Here is an 18,563-nt window from a genome sequence, read left to right as displayed (position 1 = left end):
CTACACAGCCACCTAAAAGCAGCGAAAAAGATTGTCAGTGTAGGGTTCTGGTATTATAAGTGCAAAACTGGCTTTATAATATAAAGTGCTATTGTTTCACGCACTATGCATTTGGAAAAAATGGAATGGAATAAATGCCGATGTATATATCAATCCCAGCAAAATAAGCATTATATAAATATACAAATTTAAATCAGAAATGTAAAAAATCCAGATCTATAAAACCAATAAAACCAATGAAATGTGCCGTGCAGGAGAGGGTTTATCAAATAATGCTATGTGATACAGTTACAATGCTATGCTGGTCAATACGAAACTCAGAGGGCGCTCTGCTACACTGGAAAATGCTCATGGTCATAGTGTGGTTAAAAACTGAACAATTTATTTTTCATAAAATGTTATATGCACTTATAAAGGTAGGAGCAATCAAGTCTCTCAGTCCTCCCCAAAGGGGACACTGGAAGCATCATCCATTACCATTAGTGGGCAATCCCAAAGACAGACGCCAGTGTGATGGGCAGTGGTGATAATCTGGTTATCAAAGAACCTAGACACCAAAGATTATAGTATGCAGGTGGGATGTATTTCAGGGTTTTAACTTGAGAGTTGTCACCCTATCACACACTCTACCAATGTAGACTACAAGCAGCCATGCATCACACAGGCATGTTTTAGTGTTACCATCCTGAGGACCATGCTAAGCAATTGTTGAAGTGCATGTATGTAGGCAGGAGGTGTGACAGGATGGAAAAAAAATTGAAACAGTAAAAACACAATGCTTTCGGCAAATCTAATGCCATTCGGTTAGGGATTATGTCTACTTTACCTAAGGGAGGTGATAAAATGTGGTATTAGACGGTCTGAAAACATGGTTCTGAGTGGCACCCCAACTCACATCCAGAACCCAGCTGTGTTACAGCACATTGCAGTGCACCACAACATATGTGTGTTTCACTGCTATGCAGTGTGGTGCACTGCAAACAAGTTATTGTGCCCAAGGTGCATTACAGCCTATCCATTTTGAAGCAAACCTGCATATACAAACTAAATATGTCTATGATTATCCTGTTATGATCTAAGATTCTTGTATAAATCCAGGAGCTAGGCTGCTTTCACACTGAGGCACTTTGCAGGCGTTATTGCGCTAAAAATAGCACCTGCAAAGCACCTTTATATCCAGTGTGAAAGCCTGAGGACTTTCACACTGGAGTGTTGCATTGGCAGGCGCTAAAAAAAGTCCTGCCAGCCGCATCTTTGAGGCGCTGTAGGAGCGGTGAATATACCACTCCTACAGCGCCCCTGCCTATTGAAATCAATGGGGCAGCGCCTCCAAAACGCTCGCAAAGCGCCGCAAAGCAGCATTTTTTTTTGCAGGCGGTTTAATGCTTATTCGGCCGCTAGCGGGGGTTAAAACTGCAAATGCTAGTGGCCGAAAATCGTGGCAAAAACGACGGTAAAGCGCCGCTAAAAATAGCACCACTTTAGCGCCGCACGCACCCAACGCTTCAGTGTGAAAGTAGCCTTAGGTTTGGTGTACCTTTTCCCCAATGTTTAGGAACTGCAGCAATAATCATAATGTTTTTTTTTAATTTCTCTTCTCAGAATCATGAATGATTTAACTGTAGTGTTGATATTACTGCTAGGTATTTAGGTCATACTGCAATCTACTTAATCCTTCCTTTACATATTGATTATAACATTTTAAAAAACTTGCAGACAAGATCACTCTGTCTCTGAAACAATCCTGGAATTCTGTAACAATGGAGTTGGTTTGCTAAAGACAAATAGGTTATTTACTTTGCAAGGAAAGTTGCACTTGGCAAGGGAATTTGCCCAAGAGCTTGCAAAAAAATACCAAATCACATGCAAGGAAAATTAAAAACTAAATTTTTGCTTGCACGTGACTGGTTGATGGAAGTCAGCAGAGATTCACTTAATTCGCTAAGTTCCGGGGAGAATTCCCTTGCAAAGTGAACAGTGTATTTGCCTTTAGTAAATCAACCCTCTTGTGACCAATGTGTGGGCAGCCAATGGGTTGCTCTCATTTCTAAAGACAGAACAATCAAAACTTTACTGCAAGTGATTTTCCAACATGTGACAGATTGTTCGAAGAATGTAGGCCGCCCCCTGACAGTGTGAATAGTCGGCACCCACTAATATCTGTCAGATTTGGCCATCAAAATGGATGACTGTTGAAGGTTAGGACAGATCTCAGGCATAAGGTTTAATTGCTATTCTACTGCTTTTCATAAAGTATATGGGTTAGGCTGGCATACACAGATTTTGGGCAATGAGCCATCTGTCCATGCTTCTTCAGATTGCTGCATCCTCTGGATTCTGGATACCCAATCTCCTCTCATGACTCTGAAATGTTGTGGATTGTTTCCATGCCTTTGGAAAGAAGGCAGTGATCAATAACCTTTTCTAGACTGTTCAATGTAATGGAAAATCTATGTATGCCATAATAAGCACCTCAAGCACTCACATGACACTCATGCTCATGAGTTATCCAACAAACCTAATGGAAAAATGCTTGTAATTAAATGGTCACATTGCTAGTAAATATCATGTCACAAATAGCAGCCAACATTTGTTGTAGGGTTTTTGTTCTTGATATTTACCAGAGTGCTCTATGGCTTGTTGATGAACACCTGTCTAAAATAATGTCAGGCCCCGTACACACGACCAGTTTCCTCGGCAGAATTCAGCTTCCGACCGAGTTTCTGGCTGAATTCTGCCGAGAAACCCGGCCGTGTGTACACTTTCGGCCGAGGAAGCCGACGAGGAGCTCGGCGAGGAAATAGAGAACATGTTCTCTATTTCCTCGTTGTTCTATGGGAGCTCTCGTCCCGCCGAGCTCCTCGGCGGCTTCAGTGCTGAACTGGCCGAGGAACTCGATGTGTTTGGCACGTCGAGTTCCTCGGCCGTGTGTACGAGGCCTCAGTGGGAGGCTAAAGAGGATTCTAAAGCTGGCAATAGATGGATTAAAATGCATCCATTTTCGCAGGGACTGTTGATAATTTCAAATTTCGTCCATCTTTGGCAATCCCCATTTACAAGGAGAGGTCACTCACTCTAATGATCGACTTCTCCTGAATTGGCTTGTTGGAAAATGTTGTTTCAATCAGCGCATGCAGGCAATGGGCTGCAGCACTGGTCAGTGTACTCTGATTGGGGGGGGAGTGCTGCTGTAAAAATACAATGACACAGAAGGGAGGATTTTTTCATCTACCTTAAATATGTGGATGAGAGAATTGTTAAATTTTTTTCATTCAGCCCACTGGCTGAATAAAAAGCAAAAAACTAAAGCCATATACGGTCAGCTTTAAACTGTACATTTCCATTTAAGCCTCATGCACATGGGGAGTTTGGCCCATACAACATTTAAACTGATCGCCCAATAGTCACATGTATGACATACAGCCTGCTGCCAGGAAGCTGGCAAAAACAATGACAGACTGTAAAGGTGGTGGCTTTACCCCCCTGTGTTCTGTTCTGAGAAGTACTTGCTTTCAGGGCTGTTTGTTTGCAGAGAAGCATGTCCTGCCTGCAGGGCATATATCCCTATAATCATGCAGTTCTCTATGTGAATGCCGCTCAGAACAGCATACAGGCATTACATATTTTAGCCCAATAATGATTTTGGCAGGCTGTGGGCAGTCTACAGTATGCTGCACCTATGCTTCCCAGGCAACCGAATATGCCTGGTGCTTATGCTGTAAGGGCCAGATTCACCAAAGAGATACGACGGCGTTTCTCCTGATACGCCGTCGTATCTCTGTTTCTATCTATGCGACTGATTCATAGAATCAGTTACGCATAGATATCCATAAGATCCGACAGGTGTAATTGTTTTACACTGTCGGATCTTAGGATGCAGTACCGCGGCCGCCACTGGGTGGAGTTTGCGTCGTAAACCAGCGTTGGGTATGTAAATTAGCAGTTACGGCGGATCCCCGACGGATTTTCGCGTTCGCTACGTCGTCCGTAGTCAAGTTTCCCGTCGCAATTTTAGTCGTTATTTGACCTGCCCTAACTTTAGTCAGCAATCGTATTGCTGTCTAAAGTATGGCCGTCGTTCCCGCGTCGAAATAAAAAATTTAACGTCGTTTGAGTAACACGTCCGGGAATACGGAAGTACGCTACGCGCGTTGCCGTTCGAAAAAATGACGTCACGGCGCGCAAAGCACGGCGGGAGTTAGAAAACGGAGCATTCGCAGTAGGTCCGGCGCGGGAGCGCGCCTAATTTAAATGGCACACGCCCATTTGAATTGGCCCGCCTTGCGCCGGAGGGCGCCGGCGTAGTTTTTATCGCAAGTGCTTTGTGAATCAGGCACTTGCGATGAAAACTTGCGGCGGTGTAACGTATCTACGATACGTTACGCCGCCGCAGTTCTATGTGAATCTGGCCCTAAGAGCCTAACTACCCATGTAAAGAGCTCTTAGAATAAACACTGTTAGGTAGATTCACAAAGAGTTAGGCCGGCTTATCTACAGATAAGCCGACCTAACTCTGAATCTAAGCCGACCTATGTTTAAGTGTATTCTCTAACAGAGATACACTTAAACATATCTAAGATAGGACGGCTTGCGCTGTCCTATCTTAGATTGCAATGTTTTGGCTTACCGCTAGGTGGCGCTTACATTGCGGCCATCGTAGATTATGTAAATTAGCATTTACGATGATTCCCGAACGAACGCTAGCCCGCCGCAGTCGATTAACGTTGTTTCCGTAAGCGATAGGCCCCTTAAAGTTATTCCACCTATGAGGTGGAATAACAATGTTAAGTATGGCCGCCGTTCCCGCCGCGAGGCTCGAATTTTTTACGTCGTTTGCGCAAGTCGTCCGCGAATCGGGATTTACGTCGTTTACATACACGTCAAAATCAATAGGCCCGTACGGCCTACTTAGCAGCAATGCGCACTGGGAAATGTAGTCGCCCGGCGCATGCGCAGTGTCAAAAAACGTCAAAAAACGCGAGGTCAAGCCTCATTTCCATACAACACGTCCCCCTCCAAGTCATTTGAATTAAGCGCGCTTACGCAGGTAAGTGGTTTAAGAATCACTACTAGCCTAACTAATTTACGGCTGTGTAGTCTAAAAAGACTAGGCTAGGCCGCCCTAAAGTTAGGCGCCCCTACGTGAATCTACCTATATGAAGCTAATTTTCAAAAGAAATTGAGAATGTTCAGACAATAAATTCTATGAATATTATCCAATCGTGTGCAGATGAAATTAGTAAACAAGGTTCTTCTTTTCATAATATTAAATAATAGAAGTACATTTTCACACATTGTATTGTGTGAAGAGTCTTGAATCCTAGCATAAATCCTACCCTATCCTATCATAAAAGACTCTATGATTTGTTGCGAAGAAATAGTGGTTTCTAAAACCATAAGGCAGATAGTAAATTTTCCAGTCTATGCTTCTGGTTAACCTTATCAGGCCTGCTATCCCATTTTAAAGTAGATCTGTAACAACATTAATACTTTCTGGGATTTTTATCGGTCTCTTGAGGCTCTGTGTATTTTTATTCTTGAATGAAGCTTCTATATTGCCTCTAACATCATGCTAATGGTTTTAGTTAGCTCCATGAATGGGAACAACTCATAATTCAAGAAATGTAAACAAGTGATCTTTAATATCACAGCTACCTATTGTATTCAATGTAAAGAAATAGTTCAGCATAAGCATCACAGGGCTTGAGTGAAGATGGTCTCAATCTTTTCAGATATTCTATATTACAGGTGTCCCAAAAGCCTGTTGAAGACTGACATGTTTTGGTAGCTAGCTGATGCCTTGTATATTATATAAAAACATAACCACTGGAGGTAAATGGATACACTTATGCCCCGTACACACGATCGGAATTTCTGATGGAAAAAGTCAGATGGAGTTTTTCCATCGGATTTTCCGATCGTGTGTAGCCCCATCTGAGTTTTTTCAATGGAAATTCCGATTAATTCAATCGGAGTTTAGATATAGAACATGTTCTAATTTTTTAAAATGAATGAATGAATGAATGAATGAATGAATGAATGAAAAATTTATAGAGCGCAACACATGCGAACTGAATCGCTTCTGGGCGCTAGTTGTTTGTGACTCATGACCGCAAAAGAGCAGAGTTTTGATCCGTCTTCTGAAAATTAGGTGGTTTTCCTCCAACCGAATGCTGGTTGGTAAAGCGTTCCATAGTCTAGGACCCTGGAAAGCAAACCTTCTTTCTCCTTTGGATTTGTATTTAGTTTTTGCTACCCTGACCAGATTTTGGTCGGTGGATCGCAAAACGCGATTCGAATTGTGAGGTTCTATCTTGTCGCAAAGATATTGCGGAGCCTTCCCATGGATGCACTTATGTGTCAGGCAGAGTGCTTTAAATGCAATTCTGTCTTTTACTGGCAGCCAGTGAAGGGTTCTCAGCGAAGGTGAGATTGATTCCCATTTTTTTTTCCCAGTCACCAGTCTGGCGGCCGTATTCTGTACGACTTGCAGGCGGGAGATTTGGTACTTTGGGAGTCCGAGGTACAGTGCGTTGGCATAGTCCAGTCTGGAGTTTATGATTGTTCCCACCACGACTGCTACGTCTTCTTTAGGGATAAATGGAATAAGTCTGCGTAGTAGGCGCAACAGATAGTGCGCTCCGCTGACTACTGACCCTATTTGTGCGTCCATTGTCATGAAGGTGTCAAAGATGACCCCGAGACTTTTGACTTTGGAGCTAGGGTTGATGATTTGCCCCAGAATGGGCGGTGGAGTCCAAGTTGTTACCACTTGACTCTTTCGGCTAGCCTGAAACACAAGGAGTTCTGTTTTAGAACTGTTGAGTTTAAGATGGCTATTGGTCATCCAGTTGTCAATCAAAGCAAGACATTTCTCTAAACTTGGATGATGATTCTTTTTGTTGCCGATGCGCAAGTACAGTTGCGTATCGTCTGCATAAGAGTGATAAAGTAGTTCTTGGCTACTGATAATATCAAAGAGAGGGCGAAGATAGATGTTGAAAAGCACCGGTGACAGGGGGGATCCTTGGGGGACTCCACATGACACCGTGCGCCTCTCAGACGTGAAAGAACCCAATTTAACTGTTTGTGAACGGTTTTCAAGAAAGGAAGAAAACCATGGTAAATCACCTTCTGCAACTCCTGCTACCGAAGCTAGTCGCCTCAGTAACAGTTTGTGATCTACCGTGTCAAAGGCTGCGCTTAGGTCCAGCAGAATTAGGAGACAAGATTCTCCTTCGTCTGCGGCCTCGAGGGCGTCGTCCCATATTTTAAGTAAGGCCGTTTCTGTCCCGTGTCCAGGACGGAAGCCTGATTGTAATGGATCCAGTAGGTTGTGGGTATCTAGATGCTGTTGCAGCTGTTGTACCACTATTTTCTCCATTAATATTAGAGAGAACGTTTAGGCCTGTTATGGGGCGGCGGTGAATTGGGTCCTTGGGATCCAGATTCGGTTTTTTCAAGATGGGTTGGATTATGCCCTCTTTCAGCATGGATGGCACTATGCCTTCCTTAAAAGATTGATTTATAAGCTGTGTGATGGGTGGTGCCAGAATGTCGGCACAATCCTTCAACAGCTTAGTAGGGATGATATCATTGGGCGATGTGCTGTTCCGCAAGGCACCGATGATATTTTTAGTGGTATCGCTGGAAATAGGCTCCAGAGTGAATTTTGTCGAGTGCACAAAATTTCTGCGGGAATTTTGTGGCTGATTGACAGCCGGATTGAGGTGGGTATTGTTTTGCAGAATACTTTCCCGGATTCTTTCAATTTTGCTAATGAAGAAATCCGATAGTTCATTACAGAACTCTTGGGTGTCTGAGTTGGGGACTTCAAGACATCCCGGATTCATGGTCTGGGTGACCATTTTGAATAGTTCGCGGGGGCGATTTAGGGAACTGTTAATTGCCATAGAAAAATGATGTTTCTTGGCTTTGAAAATTTCTTTGTGATATCGTGTTGTTATTGCTCTGTAGAAGATAAGATTATCCTCTGCAGGGTTTCTTTTCCAGGCGGCTTCCGCCCTCCTGCGCTCTTGCTTCAGAAGCGATAGCTGGTTGTTAAACCAGCCAGACTTTTTCCTGCGGCTGCCGAATTTGCGTTTCGGTGCTACTAAGTCGGCTGAGTGTAGCAAGGCTGCGTTTATGGCGTCCAGTGTATCAGCGGCTGTTTGCTGAGGCTGGATTGTTTTGATTTTGTTTCTCAAGGTAGATTTGAAGAGTTCCGAGTGGAGCTTCTTCTGAGACCTAGCCCAGTGTATTGTCACCGGTTTGGGTGCTTTTGACACTGGGGGGATTTTGGAGATTGTGAACTTGATTGCATGGTGGTCTGTCCATGGCAATGGTTCATTTTCTAAAATGCTTATTTCCAGATTTTGTCTGAAAATTAGGTCAAGTGTGTGACCTGAAGCATGAGTGGGCCCGCATATAAGTTGCTGTAGTCCTAATCTATCTAGGTGATCAATGCAGGCGTCCGCAATGGGATCCTGTGTGGAGTTAGCCCACAGGTTGAAATCCCCGAGTAGCAAAAGATGTTTGCTGTTGAGGGTATAAGTGGATATAAACTCCGTTAATGATGGCAAAAACTGCGATTTAGGCCCAGGTGGCCTATAGCAGAGGAGAATGTGAACAGTCTCCTGGGGGGAAGTTTGGAGCTGAAGAGTAAGGGTTTCCATGAATGGAAGAGGATTTTGCAGGGCTGGTTTAGTGATTGCGATGTGATTCTTATGGATCACCGCAAGGCCTCCTCCTCTTTGCCCTATTCTGTTTTCTGTTATTAGGTGATAGTTTTCTGGCACCAGTTCATCGAGAATGGTGTTGCAGTCGTCTGAGAGCCAGCTTTCTGTAATAAAGAGGCAGTCTAGATCGTTTTGTAGTAAGAAATCGTGGATTTCTGATCGGTGTTTTACTGCCGATCTTGTATTAATCAAAACACATGATATGTGTTTTAGCTGTGTCAAGTGGTTAAAATTTTTGATGATCGATCGTCGATCGACTCTCCAGAGTTGGTCTATTTTTAAAGCCTTTTTGGTGACGGCTGGTAATGTAGTTGCGAATTGTCTCAGATCCCGAATGGAGTCCGCAGAGTAACGCAGATTACCCATTATTGCCTGTCACTGTGGGGGGGGGGATTGATGATTTAATTTATAATTGGAGGGAGGATTCACAGAGTCCTTCCTCTTGATCTTGGTCCGGAGGAAGGCGAAAAAACCCCTGGCAGAGCTGAGCCAATATGCTGTCACGGGGAAAAATTCCTTCCTGATCCCTGAGGGGCGATCGGCTGCAAAGCCCTGGACCAAGTATCGTAGGGTAGAGGGAGGAGAGGAGGGTGACAGGTGTCCCTGTTCTGAGGGGGTACCAAGCCTCAGATTTGTCTAGGTAGTGTTAGCTTTTTCTTTTATTAAAAAGCAAAAAAAACACTGCTGATTGCTAATCCCGGGAGGACGGGGTCCTCCAGGGATATGGGGGGGGGAGTTTCTTTCCTAGGACTAGCGCAATTCCGGCTGGATTTGTTCCTGGCTGCGGCGCGCCGCTAGGCCGCGGCTGAAGCCGCGGTGTTTCCTGATTTCGGCGGCCGCGAAAGAGTCAGGCCTGGCGCGGATGCGGAGAAAAACGGCCGTCCGCGCAGTGCAAGAGACATGCGAGATGCGGGGCGATCGTGGGTGGTTGTATGGGGACCGATGTGGGTTGCAGTAAGCAGTGTCCACAGTTGGATCGCTGGGGTGGCTGTCCTTACAAGGACGGTTCCCTGGGAATTCCGATGTGATTTGGCCAGACAAAAACCCGATCGTGTGTACGCGGCATTAGGCAAACTCAAATGCTACCTTGGTCGAATGCTCTACTTGGTGGAGTGCAGCATTAAGTAAATCGAACCCATAAGTGACATCAGTCTGTAGCTATATAAAACTTGATGCCACAAAGCAAGGAAACAACTGGTGCAATGTGGACTTTTATCAAATAAAGCTTGTAATGCCCACATGGTCTCTCATCACCTGATATATTAAATATTAACATATGAAATAAACCTCTAAATTAAAAAAATATATTCATTCAGCATGAAAAACTATTGAAGCTGGTATTTGAGCTTGAGTACTATATCACTCATATCTGTTGAGTCACAGAAAGATTTAGAAGTCTGAACTGGCGAGTGAGATTTTCATATTTTCTGCTGACCTCACAGAGAGCTCCAGTGGAGCAGAGTCAGCGTGCTGCTGCCAGAACACACACTAAATGATGAGTCAGCAATATTTGTACCCATTCTTGACTGCCACCTAAAAAAGTGGCTATACAAGTGATTATACAAGATATCAGTTGAAGAATAAAAAAGCATTCTAATCATGAAAATGTTTAACCTTCAATATTCGTTGTGCTCAGTACTTGCCCTTACATATATTTTTATATTCACACCATATCTATTTCCATCATTTATAGTTTTCACATTTTGCCTGAGTTTTTATGCTCAGTCCCTAGGATTTCCAGATTGATTCCTCACCCCTTCCTTTGCATCTCCATTTGTCTTCATTCATTCCCCGCAACTCCATGCTTAGATCATCTCATTACCCACAATTTCCACACTTAATCTGTATTCATCCTTCTGCAGCATCTACATGCTCTGTTTTTTACCTTCCCAAATATTTCAATTTTTAGCCTTTATGACTTCACATCATCTGCATTCTAAATTAAACATGTGCAATTAGTTTTGTTCTGAATTTAAAATTAAGGCAAATTTTGGGTTATTCGTCCGTCTTTTGGTTATTCCGAGGTTCGGATATACAGTTGTGCTCATAACTTTACATACCCTGGCAGAATTTATGATTTCTTGGCCATTTTTCAGAGAATATAAATGATAACACAAAAACTTTTTCTTTCACTCATGTTAGTGTTTGGCTGAAGCAATTTATTATCAAACAACTGTGTTTACTCTTTTAAATCGTAATAACAGAAACTACCCAAATGACCCTGGCCAAAAGTTTACATACCCAAGTTCTTAATACCGTGTATTGCCCCCTTTAACATCAATGACAGCTTGAAGTCTTTTGTGGAATTTGTGGATGAGGCTCTTTATCTTCTCAGATGGTAAAGCTCCCTATTCCTCTTGGCAAAAAGCCTCCCGTTTCTGTAAATTCTTGGGCTGTCTTGCATGAACTGCACATTTGAGATCTCCCCAGAGTGGCCCAATGATATTGAGGTCAGGAGTCTGAGATGGTCACTCCAGAACTTTCACTTTATTCTGCTGTAGCCAATGACAGGGTGACTTGGCCTTGTGTTTTGGATCATTGTCATGTTGGAGTGTCCAAGTATGTCCCATGTCCCATCAGCTTCCTGGCTGATAAATGCAAATGTTCCTCCAATATTTTTTGTAAACATACTGCATTCATCTTGCCATTCATTTTGACCAAATTTCCTGTGCCTTTGTAGCTCACACATCCCCAAAATATCAGCCATCCACCTCTGTGTTTCACAGTGTACCTTTCATCATAGGCCTTGTTGACCCTTCTCCAAATGTAGTGTTTATGATTGTGGCAAAAAAGCTCAATTTTGGTCTCATCACTCCAAATGACTTTGTGTCAGAAGGTTTGAGGCTAGTCTCTGTGCTGTTTGGCGTATTGTAAGTGGGATATTTTGTGGCATTTACATAGTAAAGGCTTTTTTCTAGCGACTCGACCATGCATCCCATCTTTTTTCAAGTGCCTCCTTATTGTGCATCTTAAAACAGCCACACCACATGTTTTCAGAGAGTGCTGTATTTCACCTGAAGTTATTTCCTCATGACTCAGAATCCAGTATTTCCTCATGACTCAGAATCCAGAAACGTCAGTGCAGCACTGGATAAATGATGCAAGGGTCTGTCAGGAGTCTAGAAACTCATTGACCGTTTATACTCACACACTAATTACAAGAAAACAGATCACAGGTGAGGATGGTTACCTTTAATAGCCATTCAAATCCATTTGTGTCAACTTCTGTGCATGTTTTCAGGCCAAAATTACCAGGGTATGTAAACTTTTGATCAGGGTCATTTGGGAAGTTTGTGTTCTCATTATGATTTAAAAAGAGTAAACACAGTTGTATAATAATAAATGGCTTCAGACAAACACTAACCATGAGTGAAAGAAAAATCTTTGTGTTATCATTCATATTCTCTGAAAAATGGCCAAGGAATCATAAATTATGCCAGTGTATGTAAACGTATGAGCACTACTGTATCCAGAGAATTAAATAGTAACTAATTTAGTTTAAATTTGTTTAATTTTGTTTCGTATATTTGTTTTCTAACAAATTCCAAATTTTTGTAACAATTCAAATTCAGATTAGTCGAAAAATTATGGACTGTTTCAAATTCTGTGTGAAGAATAGCTGGTTGTTAAGGACCGGTCCAGGAAGTTATCCGCAGTGTCCCCGACAAAACAATATTGGTAAGATAACTATCAAAACAAAACAGAATCCATTTTTCCTTTCTGCACATGTCTATTCTAGATTCCTCTTCCTTCCCCAGAATCTCTATGCTTGGTTTGCCTCATTACTCAACATTACCTTGCTTATTCCTCATTCCTTTTCCAGATCTTAAGCCTTGTACACACGCTCGGTTTACTTGGCAAGAACCAGCAAGAAAACTGCTGGCAGAGCTTTCTTGCCGAGTATACCGTGCGTGTGTACGAGGCTTTCAGGTTTCTCATCAAGAAAACTGTCTAAAATCTCGACGAGAAAAATAGAGAACCTGCTTTCTATTTTCTCGTTGTGATTCTCGGCAGTGTTTTCCTGCCAAGAAACCCGAGAGTGTGTATACTTACCTGTCGCCGTGGAAACCCGTGCATGCTCTAAATGACTTTGACGCATGCGCGGTAGCTTCCTAGGCATAGGTAGGGTGCAGCAAGATGGCGGCGATGGCATCGAATGTGACAAGCGCATGCTCATCGTACGCGATGACGTCACCGCATTCTTGCCTTCCAAAAGAACCGCGGAGTGTCTACACTCGGGCGGCAAGAGATTCTTGCCAAGAATCTCGTCAGGAAAAACGTTTTTTTTTCCTGACGGGATTCTGGCTCGTGTGTACAGGGCTTTAGTCTTTACAACTTCCCATTTGATCGCCACATTTCTCACCCACCATCTTTATCATTAATCATCACGCCTTTCCCAACACCTCCATGCTTTGTCTTTTGCCCTTTTGAGCATTCCAAATCCCACAAGGACATAGTCCACTAGCCCTGGCAGTGTCTTCGTGTTTAATCCTCAAGTATTTCCCAACATCTAAATGCATAATGTTTTAGCTAACATCTTTATGCTTATTCTTTATCATCTGAATCTCCATACTCAGTTATCACTCTTCCCCAGAATCTCCATTTTTAGTCCACCACTCTTCCCTAGTAGTGTTGAGCAGAATATGCCATATTCGATTTCGCGATATATCTCGAATATATATTCGAATATTCGAGATATATTCGCTAAATTCGAATATTCGTGATATTTTATCGAAATTAAATGATTGCGATTTTTCGCTATTGCGAATGCGAAAATAATTGCGATTTTTTGATAACTGCGGTAGGAGCACTCTGATTGGCTCAGAATATTCGTGATATTTTATCGAAATATCGCAACATGCGAATGCGATATTTATTGCGCAATTTCGAGAAATGCTGGAGGAGCGCTCTGATTGGCTCAGAATATTCGTGATATTTTATCGAAATATCGCAACATGCGAATGCGATATTTATTGCGCAATTTCGAGAAATGCTGGAGGAGCGCTCTGATTGGCTCAGAATATTCGTGATATTTTATCGAAATATCGCAACATGCGAATGCGATATTTATTGCGCAATTTCGAGAAATGCTGGAGGAGCGCTCTGATTGGCTCAGAATATTCGTGATATTTTATCGAAATATCGCAACATGCGAATGCGATATTTACTGCGCAATTTCGACAAATGCTGTAGGAGCACTCTGATTGGCTCAGAATATTCGTGATATTTTACAATACAAAATAATTGCGAATATTCGGCAAATGCGGAAGGAGCACTCTGATTGGCTCAGAATATTCTTGATATTTTACAATACAAAATAATTGCGAATATTCGGCAAATGCAGAAGGAGCACTCTGATTGGCTCAGAATATTCTTGATATTTTACAATACAAAATAATTGCGAATATTCGGCAAATGCGGAAGGAGCACTCTGATTGGCTCAGAATATTCTTGATATTTTACAATACAAAATAATTGCGAATATTCGGCAAATGCAGAAGGAGCACTCTGATTGGATCAGAATATTCTTGATATTTTACAATAGAAAATAAAAAGTGTTTTGCATTGGTGGTGATTCTTTACTCTATCCATCTGTCACAGCCGTTTGTCAATCAAACACCTTGAAGATTGAACACGTTCATGCTGCATGCTTTGGACTTTTTTTCACTTCACATATCAAAGACATTTTTATGAAAGATTATTTTTCTATTATTGGGACTATATTTCTTTATATATTTGTTTCACTGTGTATTTCACAAGTTATTTGCGCTTGCTTATTTTATAATTTGCCCACATGTCTTGTCACTAGACATATTTTTTATTCTTGTAGAGCGACTCCATTTTCTGTCTTGTATTAAATTATGTTGTATAACATTTTTGAGTTGCTGCTGTATTCTCCCCTTTTTTTAAGGTATCCAAAGTTATCGAAAATTCGCAATCATTTTCGCATTCGCAATAGCGAAAAATCGCAATTTTTTTTTTTTCAATTTGGCAACATAAAAGGATCGCCTCAGCTTAGCTACTCGGCCCAGGGTCTCTAATCATACCAGCAATGCTTTTAGACGTCGATAGGATGTGATCTGTTTTAAAAATCAAATTGAAAAAATGCGAATATTCGGAATTGCGAATATTCACCGCGAAATTCGAAATATAGCGCGATTTCTCGAATATGCTATATTCGAGTCGAATATTCGCAATGCGAATATTCGTGAGCAACACTATTCCCTAGCATATTATTGCACAGTCCTCTGCCTTCACCTAACATCTTTATTCTCAATTCATATCCACAGTTTGTATGCTTTATTCTTCTCCTTTGCCAGCATTACCATGCTTAATTCTTCCCCAGCATCTCCATGTTCAGTCCTCAGATCTCCCTCCTGCTGAATTCTCATTCCTTGTCCACAGACGATGTGCTTAGTCCTCATGCTTTCCCTAGCATTTCTATGCTCATTACCTAAATCAATTAATTCAACTAGTGATGCACTTCCAATGTGTTCTTAAAGTTATATGTGCTACAATAGTACATAAATAAAAAATGAATTCATATATATCAATTAATATATATTCACAATGAGTCTATTCTAATAAATGTCATATGATCATAATAAACTTCAACATATATCATCCATAATTTAAATCATTAAGTGTAAAAGTCCCATTCACTATAAAATCTTTGTGCATTCCCTAAAAACATGTCCAATTTCTTCCAATACATCTTCAATGTGAAATCACAACACCTGAGTGCCCTTCACCCCACCTCATTGATATCTTCTCACCTCACCGCTATGCTTAATTTGGTTATTATACCAATACTACTCCTCTCCAGACTGGCCTGATCTCCCAGTAATAGAGGCAGTCGAAAAAAAACATAGAAACCAATAGTGAAGAATGCTAATATATTTTTTATTTAAAACACTTAAAAGTACAAATTGTACAAATAGTAACAAATCATACAAAGATCACATTAGACCTGACTTTCCAACATGGCGCTTTAGCTCCGTCCAGTGTGATGACATCACGTCACGCCCCAAGTTAGGAATTGCGCCACTTGCGGGTTTCTCAAAAGCAAAGGCAAGCGATCGCCATCATGCGCTACATGCGGTCCGGTTAAAATGTCGGCTGAATAGCAAACAGTCCCCATCTTACTGGAGTCCAGATTACCAATGGGTTTGTTCCTATCCACTCATTTGTATGCTCATTACTTGGCACATCCCTGAAATCTCATCCAGAATACCTCTATATTCAATTTGTGTCTCACCCACCATCTCTATGCTTAGTCCTCAACCATTTTTAAGCATATCAAAATTACAAATCTGTTTCCTCTTTGTCATCTCCCTCATCCTCCAAAATCCCCACACTCCACCATTCCCCTTTCCCTATTTTATCCATAGTCAGCCCAGCCTAAGTTTGCCTAAAGTCAAGCATCCTTCATAAAATCTTTAAGTACAAAGGTGATCTTAATCTCCTTAGTCTCCTTGCCCAACACTTTACAACACACTTTAGTCTTCCTTGCCTAAAATACTAAGCATGAACGTAGAGTTTGCATAATGTTAGCACTTTATAGTCATCTCTGGACTCTCAAAAACTTGCTTCTTTGCTTTCTTTAGTCTCTGATCTAAGGTATTAAAACCACTGGTGTGTATATCTTACCTAAAAAACAAGCTTACATAGCCACAAATAAAGCACCTAAACACATGGAAGGACTGCTGATTCACTAAAGAACAAATGTGAATAATACAGGGTTCCTCCTTTCATCACATTGAGTTTGCAGTGTTTGGAATAGGTTTTCAGTGACTAAATCATTGCACTAATAGGCAGTAAGGAACAGAACATACGGGAAGTATGAGTCCCTAACTAACAATGTAGCACCTCTGCAGATGGAGCTAAGATATTACCAAGAAAGGACTACAAAGTGTTCAACTGTTAGCAGAATTGTGAAGATCTCCTTGGCAAAAGACGGACTTCACTAGGTAATGTTGTTAAAGATTATAAAAGTTATGCTAGCCTAACAATATTTCATCCCTAACCTGTGTCCAAATGCAAATGTGTGGAATATGTCTGGATTTCCCAGGTCAAGGAAGTTTCTTAGCCCACAGAAAATCCAAGCCTGACCTTACATAGACGATTGTCCAATGTAAGTGAGTAAAATGGCTTTGTATGACAATTGTTAAGTGTTAGTTGTGGAAAGAATTGCGGCAGATAGAACTCCAAACATAAGTCAACTCAGTTGGAGGTTTTCTTGGCTGGTTCCACATTGTTCACAATTGTTTTCCATTGTTAGAGCAGAAAGAAGCTTGGAGCCACACACTGGGAATTCCACTTGCACACTGAGTGAAAAAAAATGATGTTTTAAAACTGATAACGGTAGCTTTTATGTACGGTTATTTCTAAAACATTCTTGAATTACTAACAACAAACTTAATAGGAAGACACAAGTTCTTATATTCTCTTGTTGATGATCAAAGTGACAGGATAATTTTATGCTGTGCAACCAGCTAGGGATATATGTTTAATGGGGAATTATATTGCATTCTGTATTGAGAGTAATCATAAGGATAGGTAAAAAGCATTATTATTACAATATTTCGCTAAACATTTTATCTGCAATTTGGTAGCATTGAAGTAACTATGAAACAATATCTGCAATAGCAATAATGTTTATATTTTTATATATATATATATATATATATATATATATATATATATATATATATATATATATATATATATATATATATATATATATATATATAATATATATATATATATATATATATATATATATATATATATATATATATAAATATATATATTATCAAAAGTATTGGGATGCCTGCCTTTACATACAAACTTACAAAATATGCGGGGGATCATAGCACATGAACTTTGATGGCATACCAGTCTTAGTCCGTAGTGTTCAATACCGAGTTGGCTCACCCTTTGCAGCTAGAACAGCTTCAACTCTTCTGGGAAGGCTGTCCACAAGGTTCAGGAGTGTGTCTATGGGAATGTTTGACAATTCTTCTAGAAGCGTATTTTTGAGGTCAGGCAGATTTAATGTTGGACAAGGCGGCCTGGCTTGCAGTCTCCATTCTAATTCATCCCAAAGGTGTTCTATTGGGTTTAGGTCAGAACTCTGTGCAGGCCAGTCAAGTTCCTCCACCCCAAACTCCCTCATCCATGTATTTATGGACAAATTCTGCTTTGATGCTCCTTCTTTATTCACCACCACCCAGTGATCACTGTGTGCTTACAAGTTCTCACTCACTAGACACACTTGAACTCTTAACCAAGAAAGAAGAATAAGTGCTATGGTATAGACCAGATTCCTCCTCTGCTCTCACTCTCCCCTCTCCCTCTTTCTTCCCACTCTAGAAAATTAGTACAAGAAACTGGAATGTGGTGCATCACAATAACTAAGCATGCGTGCCATTTTATATTTCAGAGTGAAATAGAAACTGTATTGGGTTCTGTGACTAATTAACAAGAGTGCATAAGTTTTTTGTATAGTAGTAAAGCAGGAAGAGAGAGGAATCTGGAGCATGCATCTCCAGCTACTGTTCTGTGACCTGACAGAGATAGTTTAGAACACAGAGCAGAGCAATCTTAACCACTTAAGCCCTGGACCATTTTGCAGCTAAATGCCCAGGCCAGGTTTTGCGATTCGGCACTGCGTCGCTTTAACAGACAATTGCGCGGTCGTGCGACATGGCTCCCAAACAAAATTGGCGTCCTTTTTTCCCCACAAATAGAGCTTTCTTTTGGTGGTATTTGATCACCTCTGCGGTTTTTATTTTTTGCGCTATAAACAAAAATAGAGCTTCA

The sequence above is a fragment of the Rana temporaria genome, chromosome 1 (assembly GCF_905171775.1).
Source record: "Rana temporaria chromosome 1, aRanTem1.1, whole genome shotgun sequence".
NCBI lineage: Eukaryota > Metazoa > Chordata > Amphibia > Anura > Ranidae > Rana > Rana temporaria.
The sequence above is the reverse complement of the archived record's forward strand: the minus strand, read 5'-3'. Positions refer to the sequence as shown.